At 44.2% G+C, this 8,177-nt stretch overlaps 1 pseudogene; it reads right to left on the bottom strand.

Moving 5' to 3' along the window:
- Positions 1-3,952: 3,952 nt before the first annotated feature.
- LOC139543207 (speckle targeted PIP5K1A-regulated poly(A) polymerase-like) lies at positions 3,953-6,446 on the bottom strand (annotated as a pseudogene).
- Between the last annotated feature and the right edge of the window lie 1,731 nt (positions 6,447-8,177).

Raw genomic sequence — 8,177 nt, 5'->3', positions numbered from 1 at the left:
GCAGATAACAAAAAGGCAAACAGTTTAGGGGTTTTCATGGCTCATCGGGCCCAATAAACTCCCCCAGACAGGTCTCTGGCTAATGTACTCCAAGACAGCGGCAGATACAACTAATTTACAACTCAATTACAACACAGTCAGAACCACATTCTGGCTCAATGCCAACAGAATCTCACTGAGATGGCGCTAGATTTGTGATGTTTCACATCTGTATCAGGCCTTGCCATATTTTGTTACTAACGATGTTGTTGTGCCCATTACTCAATTACAGGTTTAATTGATACAGATGTATGTGCTGATGAACCTCTTTAGCAATAGGGAACATTTTACATTTTCTTTACATAGACACTGAGTGAACAAAACATTAAGGACATCTGCTCCTTCCATGACATAGACTGACCAGGTGAATCCAGGTGAAAGCTAGGATCCCTTATTGATATCACTTGTTAAATCCACTTGAATCAGTGTAAATGAAAGCTTAAAGAAGGATTTTAAGCCCTTTTTTAAATGTAACCTTTATTTAACTAGGTAAGTCAGAACAAATTCTAATTTACAATGACAGCCTACCGAGGAACAGTGGGTAAACTGCTTGTTCAGGGGCAGAACAGCATACTTTTACCTTGTCAGTTTGGGGATTCAATCCAGCAACCTTCCAGTTACTGGCCCAACGCTCTAACCACTAGGCTACCTGCCGCCCCAAAATTGAGACATGGATTGTGTATGTGTGCCATTCGGAGGGTGAATGGGCAAGACACAAGATTTAAGTGCCTTTGAATGGGGTATAGGTGCCAGGCGTACCAGTTTGTGTCAAGAATTGCAACGCTTCTGTGTGGTCCAACACCCAAAGGACATCTAGCCAACTTGACACAACTGTGCGATGCACTGGAGTCAACATGGGCAAGCATCCCTGTGGAACGCTTTCGACACCTTGTAGAGTCCATGCCCCAACAAATTGAGGCTGTTCTGAGGGCAAAAGGGGGGAATGCAACAATATTAGGAAGGTGTTCATAATGTTTGGTATACTCCGTGTATGTTCTCTGTATTTCAGGGAATACTAGTGTGCATGCTTATTATGTGAGAATGCTAGACCAAAATCCTCTATTGTTTGAAAAACCTCTCGCTTTGAAGACTAGACAATATGATTCTGCCCTATTTTGCACTCATTACGTTTACTGCTTCTACAAATAGAAGTGGAGGGAGGAGTAATAAGCACAGACAGAAAATTGGCTTCCTAACATGGATGTCTCCCCAGAGAAATCTATGACTCCTTCCGGTAGTATTGGGAGGTTGTAAAGGGGGAATGATTATGCGTTTTTATTTAGCCTTATCTTCCCGAGTGAGGCGTCCACTAATGTGAGCAGAGTGCTTTCCGGTGATCCAGTCAACCCCGTCTGTTTACGCTGCATACTTCATCGCTGGATAGAAAACGGAGGTTGACGATTGTCTGTTAGTGCAATCATTTATGAACACGTGAACTGCCCTGAAAAGACCCGCTGAGCATCACTCAGAAGCACTATCGAATGACAGTGACCAAACGATGAGATATTTCCCAGGAGGTTTTTCATTTAACGTGGGGGGAAATAACCTTTGAGTCACAACACGTTGGAGAGAATAGGTATAGTCAGAAATGCCCGGCTGTCATTTGTAGCTCATGTGTCCCAAAAGGGTTACTCCTTTTACACACTAAGCCCTCTGTGTGTATACATAATATCACTCCTCATAATGACACCCACGCAAAGTATTAACATCCGTGTTTCGCAGTACATATTGGCAGATATTACTCTTGCTAGCTATGGATGAGACGCGTAGCTTTGATTCCCTCACGAGAGATGTAATTCGTCACCCCCGCAGAGGAACAAAGCCAGTCTGCCTGTAGAAGCAATTAGACTGTTTTTTTTAAATTGAAAACAAATCTGACCAATTAAACCAATAGAAAGCCACCTGATATATCTCTTTATGACCGAACAGACAGCCACAGTCCTAATTTCCATGGTTACCTTTGATTGATTGACTCAAAATCCGTTGAGAGTTGAGACTAAATAGATGATGCCATTGGTCTGAATCCCTAGGTATGAGTGGTGTCTGGGAACAAATTGACACCATGGCTGTATCATGGACACCAATTTAACACAACATGAAATTAGGTTGTTTGCGAGGGGTTCAATATTTTTTAATCAGTCCAGAAGAAATGTCCAAATGAGAGATGGACGCTAGTGTCACAAAAACAACCACTAAATAAGAACGTTAACAAGCACACTCGATCCTGATGGTATTGATTTCTCTGGCTGCGTTTACACAATTTTGATCTTTTTCACTAATTGGTATTTTGACCAATCAGATCATCTGTTAAAAAATATCTGCTGTGATTGGCCAAAAGACCAATTAGTAGAAATATATCAGAATTGGGCTGCGGGTATAAATGCAGCACGTGTAACTGAGACTGATTGGCAATTAGCCTGCATGATGAAATCATTGTGGTAGTCAGAAAATAATATACAAGGATCTACAAAGGCTATTCAGAAAAAAAGGTGGATCTTCCCTGTTTGACTTTACTGGACTGATCATTGAGGTGGACAATAGCAGGTATCAAAGCCCCCATATGGCAAAACTCTTCATTTTTATATAATTTCTTCCAGCCTTGTTATTTTCAGAAATGACTGTGTTCTAGGAAATTTGAGAAACATTTCACAAACAAGCAACGCTTCTGTGAGTCTGATGTAGCTGCCAAGACAGGCTTCAAAGGCTGTCGAAGAATGATGGGGGCAAACTGAATGTCAGTGGCGATAGAACCTTTAACCTTCATTTCATGTACTGGCGGTACATGCTTTAGTACATCATGTTCTGTGGTCTCTTCGGTGATTGCAGGGTTCTAGTAGATGTGTAAAATATACAACTGTCCGTTATCAACTGCTTTTCTTCCACTGGTGAAATTGGGTTCCAAGCCAGCCAGCCATTCATAACAACGATGAAGATTTCATTTAAAAGAAGTTGGATCCAAGAAGCTACCCCGAAAACCTAGCAAGACACACACGACATCAAACACAGACAACGTGACCCCAAACGGAGACGCACACAACGGCTCAAGATTACAAGTCGACTACTATAAATCTTAATAGTCTCAGTGCTTTCGATTTGTCCCAAAGATGAAATGCACAATGTTCATCTGAGCACGGGGTTGTGAGCTATCTCTGTTTCCCTGAGCTATGGCTCCTGGTTCGCTAATAAAGCAGCGTGTCTGCCAGAGTAATTGCAGTCGTTTCCCTCAGTCCTACGAGCGGACTATCTGGACTAGACCAGTAAACACAGGTCCCCTGGCAGCAAGCATACAGACAGAGAGAGCGTGATTCAGACCGGTGTCTACCAGGCTGTTTCAATGGTGGACAGAGGGTCAAATGACACATGCACCATGTCATTCTGACCTGAGTAATATAAACAGGCAAGCCCTCCTGGAGACTTCATGTTGATAGCCTACCATTGTGACTTATGGACATGGGAGCTTCAACAATAGTAAAACATTGGGCATATTCCGTGGCACAAAGCTGCTAAGTCAAACTGCAAAAGTTGGCTTATGAACAAAAAATATCAAAGTTGTCCTATTGCTTGATAAATATTTTGTTTGTTTAATTCCAACTGTTGAGAACGGTTTACAATAGCTTCAGTTAATGGTGGTTGTGGGCAGAGGCAATATCCCCTACTTACATGAATTCCCGTTAAAAAAGAATCATAAGAGGGTCATACTTTAAAACAGAGGTCAAATCAAGCAACTCACTGAAACAATGCAAAGGAGTGCACTTCTGCAGGGCACTTCAAATAAAACGTGCCGGCCCTACTCCAAGATATAAAAATAACTAACTGAACAGCGTGACAGCATACAATCAATGTTTACAATCTTTTTAATTGCTCTATAAATACAAGCTCTTTCATTACAATTCAGAGCTTTCTTGGTCGGGTCGGTTTTCAAAAAGAGACATCAATTTCCTAACGTTTTACCCAACAAAAATCTCTCATATGAAAAAAAAAGTTAGTAATTGTCCAGATTCACCCACTATCTCTTCCACTTTTCGAAAAAGAAAAATGTGATTATCAGAACACACAACAAAACATCTGCCATCTTCTACCCAGTCTTCCCCATCAGTGTGTCAGCCATCTTGGGCAGGAACATTTCTAGGAAGTGAAAGAAGTCCTGGTACAGTCCGGCGCCATCCGCAGAGGGGCGAAACATGATCACGGCCTTGGTGCTCTCTGTGCCGCCCACCACCTGGGCCTGAAGCTGTAACTCCAGTGGCTCCTTGTCCACTATGTACTGGGTCTCCAGCTCCACACTGCTGGAGAGATGGGGCCTGGAGTCAGAAGGGGCCAGAGGGGGCTTGGAGTCCATGTTCATCGCCCCTTTAAACAGCTCCCACCTCACCTCCCGCCGGCCCGCTCACACCCTGTGCCTCTGGACATAGGTCCAGCGTGGAGACCTGGGCTGATTCCCGCTGTAACTGTCCAGCCCTGCAGGGACATGGAGGCATCGCTGCTCTCAGAGGACAGCAGCGCTCTCTTGGCTCCCGGTGTGGCCTTGCTCTGGGGGCTGCAGTCACTGCTTGAGGAGGCACAGCGGTTGGCGTCCTCACCGTGGTTGTTGTTGATTTACAGTATCCATTCCCTCAGTGCTTTCCTGCATGCCTGTGTTAATCAGGGTGCACTAGAGCACTCCCTGAAACAGCCCCTCCACTGCAGAGCACACCCTCTGGAACCAGAGCAGGCGGAAGCCGTCCCCGGGAGAGTGCAGATGGCTGCGGACCGCCTCGGGGAGCGAAGAAGCCTTGAAGGGGATGCTGATGGCTAGTGCCTGCTCCGCCACCCTTGTGGAGGTGAGGATCCTTGTCCCAGGGGGTGAAAAGGCGCACCAGGACCCACACCTTGCCTTTGGTGGACTTGGGCTCGTACTGCAGGCTGCAGCAGTACTTCTCTGCCTCCTGGCACACCCTCTGAAAGCTCCTCTGGCTGCGCTCCGTTAGGTTGCCCGCCACATTGTGGCTCAGCTCGAAGGGGTCCAGCACATTGAAGAGGCCAAGCTTAGGGTCTGAGGTCCTCTCCTGCTCCGTTGCCTCCCCTTCCCGCTTTACCTTGTCTCGGCTAAGAAAGCTGGTGACGGGGAGTGAACAACCCTCCCTGATGGAGCTGACAGAGCTGGCAAAGACAAACTGGGTATAGAAGGAGAAGTCCGACAGCAGGGAACCTACAGAGAAAAACAAAGGAAAGCCTCGAGCTATTGATCAGCCCAAAATGAATAAATGATGTGAAAACAACTGAGGGTGTTATACCGAAGATGTACTTAGAGCCAGTTGGGTAAGATGATAACCTGTAAATAATACATCCAACTTCACCATTACTCCGTAATTGGTATAAAAACAGATTTAATATTGTACCTGCCAATACAACTAAGGTATTTTCATTACTTTCATGAAGAGTGCCTTACTTTTCGTTCTATGTTTTTCTCTCACCCAAATAGCACCTTCAATTCTACTACTGATATCCTGAATTTCTCTCGTAACGCTGACCGTCCTTTTCTTCTGCGTGGTTGGATGTATTTTTCATGCAATTTTTGGTGTAATTTGCCCAGATCCTGGGTGTTCTTGCTGGAGGGCACAGCAATGGGCTCACTGGGGAAAGTGCAGTTCCAGCCTTCAATAACATACTCTTCCTCCTCACCTTAGAGGAATAGAGGAGCACAGTGGAAAAAAAAACATCAATACAAATAATAATTGAATTCACTAGGCACACAACTATACACATCCTCAGGTTAAACCTAGTTTCTGCCATATAGGGGACTGCATGGGTTAATATAGGGTACAACATGGACTACATAAATACAAGTCCTGCACATGCTAAATGGAAATGGCTTGAGAGGAGATGTGTGTTATCAGCATGCGTGTGATATCTGTGTTGAGCTTGGAAGCGGTGCAGACCGGAAGAAGTACATAACAGGCCATGTCCTTCAGCTGGTCCAATGTGGGGAGAACAGGAGGGTCACACTTCTGCAGATAGATCACCAGCAGGGTCAAAGCATAGTTATTCAGCAAGGGTCCCGCACCACTGAGATGACCTATGGGAGAAACACCATAGCGAGAGGACCGTCATTCCAAGCATGTGACACAAAGCAGCATAATACCGTATCGTCTGTTGACAAAAAGGTTCAAGATCGGCAGCAAGGTTCTGCTGCCCCCTACTGAATACAGTTCAAAATGGTATGACATCTAAGATGTTAGTCTACAGGATGCTGTGAAGATCACTCACCAGCCAGCTGCTTCTGTTTGGCCCAGTAGCGGGATGGTGTAGACCAGAGGGCGCAGCCTGGAGTCCAGCCCTGAGCACAGCTGCAGAAAATGGGTGCTCCTCACCGCCAGTCTGATGGGTGGAGGAATAGAGAGCAGGAGGGTCGGTTGGTGGTGACCCATGTTTGTGTTCATACCAGAAATACTAAGAGTTGTTGTTGTCTGACTTTTCTGATCATTATCAAGTTCCTAGGATGTAGGGATAAGGGTCCGTCTGGGCTATACACAGTACAGTAGGCATAGAAGTCGGAAGTTTACATACACTTAGGTTGGAGTCATTAAAACTAGTTTTACAACCACTCCACAAATTTCTTGTTAACAAACTATAGTTTTAGCAAGTCGGTTAGGACAACTACTTTGTGTATGACACAAGTAATTTTTCCAACAATTGTTTACAGACAGATTATTTCACCTATAATTCACTGTATCACAATTCCAGTGGGTCAGAAGTTTACATACACTGTGCCTTTAAACGGCTTGGAAGATTCCAGAAAATTATGTCATGGCTTTAGAAGCTTCTGATAGGCTAATTGACATCATTTGAGTCCATTGGAGGTGTACCTGTAGATGTATTCCAAGGCCTACCTTCAAACTCAGTGCCTCTTTGCTTGACATCATGGGAAAATCAGAATAAATCAGCCAAGACCTCAGAAAAAAACCACGAAGCCGTCATTCTGCTCAGGAAGGAGATGTGTTCTGTCTCCTAGAGATGAACATACTTTGGTGTGAAAATTGCAAATCAATCCCAGAACAACAGCAAAGGACAGGTACAGCTTCCTTTTTAGTCACCATGGATGTGGAGTGTCTATACACCACCATTGAACATCAACAAGGATTGGCAGCTATGCACCATTTCTTGAGTACCCAGCCTGAGACTGAGATGCCTCCTACAGAATTCATTGTCTCACTGACTGAATGGACTCTTAATCATAACATCTTTATCTTTCAGGACCGTATTTTTAAACAAGTCAAAGGATGTGCCATGGGAGCTTGCTACAGCCCTTCCTACGCTGGTTTGTACTTGGGTAAATGGGAAAATGACTTCATTTTGGATCCTTCTAATAACCATTTCTTTGACCGGATTATATGGTGGGGACGCTATATTGATGTTTGCCTGTTTTGGTCCGACTCAGAAGATGAACTTATTTCCTTCCACCAATACCTTAACAGCATTAACCCTAACATCAAACTAACTATGGAGTACAGCAAGGATAACATAATTTTTTGGGACCTCGACATCAGTAAAAATGACAAAGATGCCTTGTTGTTTGCACACATCAATCTTTAGGAAGCCTACAGATGGGAATACCATTCTGAGGGCAGACAGCTTTCACCTCAAAAGGCTAAAAGAGAACATTCCATACGGCCAATTCCAAAGAGTCCGCAGAATTTGTTATCAGGAAACAGACTACAGTGTCAAATCTGCTAAATTGGAGAATCGCTTCTTGAATCGGGGCTACAGCGTTCAGGTCGTGAAAGATGCAGGTATAAGGGCTGGATTACGTGATAGAGAGAACTTGTTGCGAAAGGGAGTGCCTCGTGATACATCAGAGAGTGTATTTTGTTACAAAATACAGCACTGAAGCAGAGAACATTAAAATAATAATGAAAAGTAATTGGGGAATTATCCAAAGTGATACGCTACTACGCCAAGTCTTCACTGAGCCACCAGTCATAAGCTTTAAGAGATGTCCTACCCTAAATGACAAATTAGTCCACAGCTATCTTCCTGGTGACTCTCAAAAAACTTGGCTTGACCACAAACCCAGGGGCTCTTTTAAATGTAACCAGTGAAACCATTGCAGAAATATTGCACAGAAAAAGTATTTTGTTAACACAGCTTCTAAAATGGAG

This window comes from Salvelinus alpinus, chromosome 17 (genome assembly GCF_045679555.1).
Source record: "Salvelinus alpinus chromosome 17, SLU_Salpinus.1, whole genome shotgun sequence".
NCBI lineage: Eukaryota > Metazoa > Chordata > Actinopteri > Salmoniformes > Salmonidae > Salvelinus > Salvelinus alpinus.
Note: the sequence above shows the minus strand (reverse complement) of the source record. Positions and strands in the feature narration are given on the sequence as shown.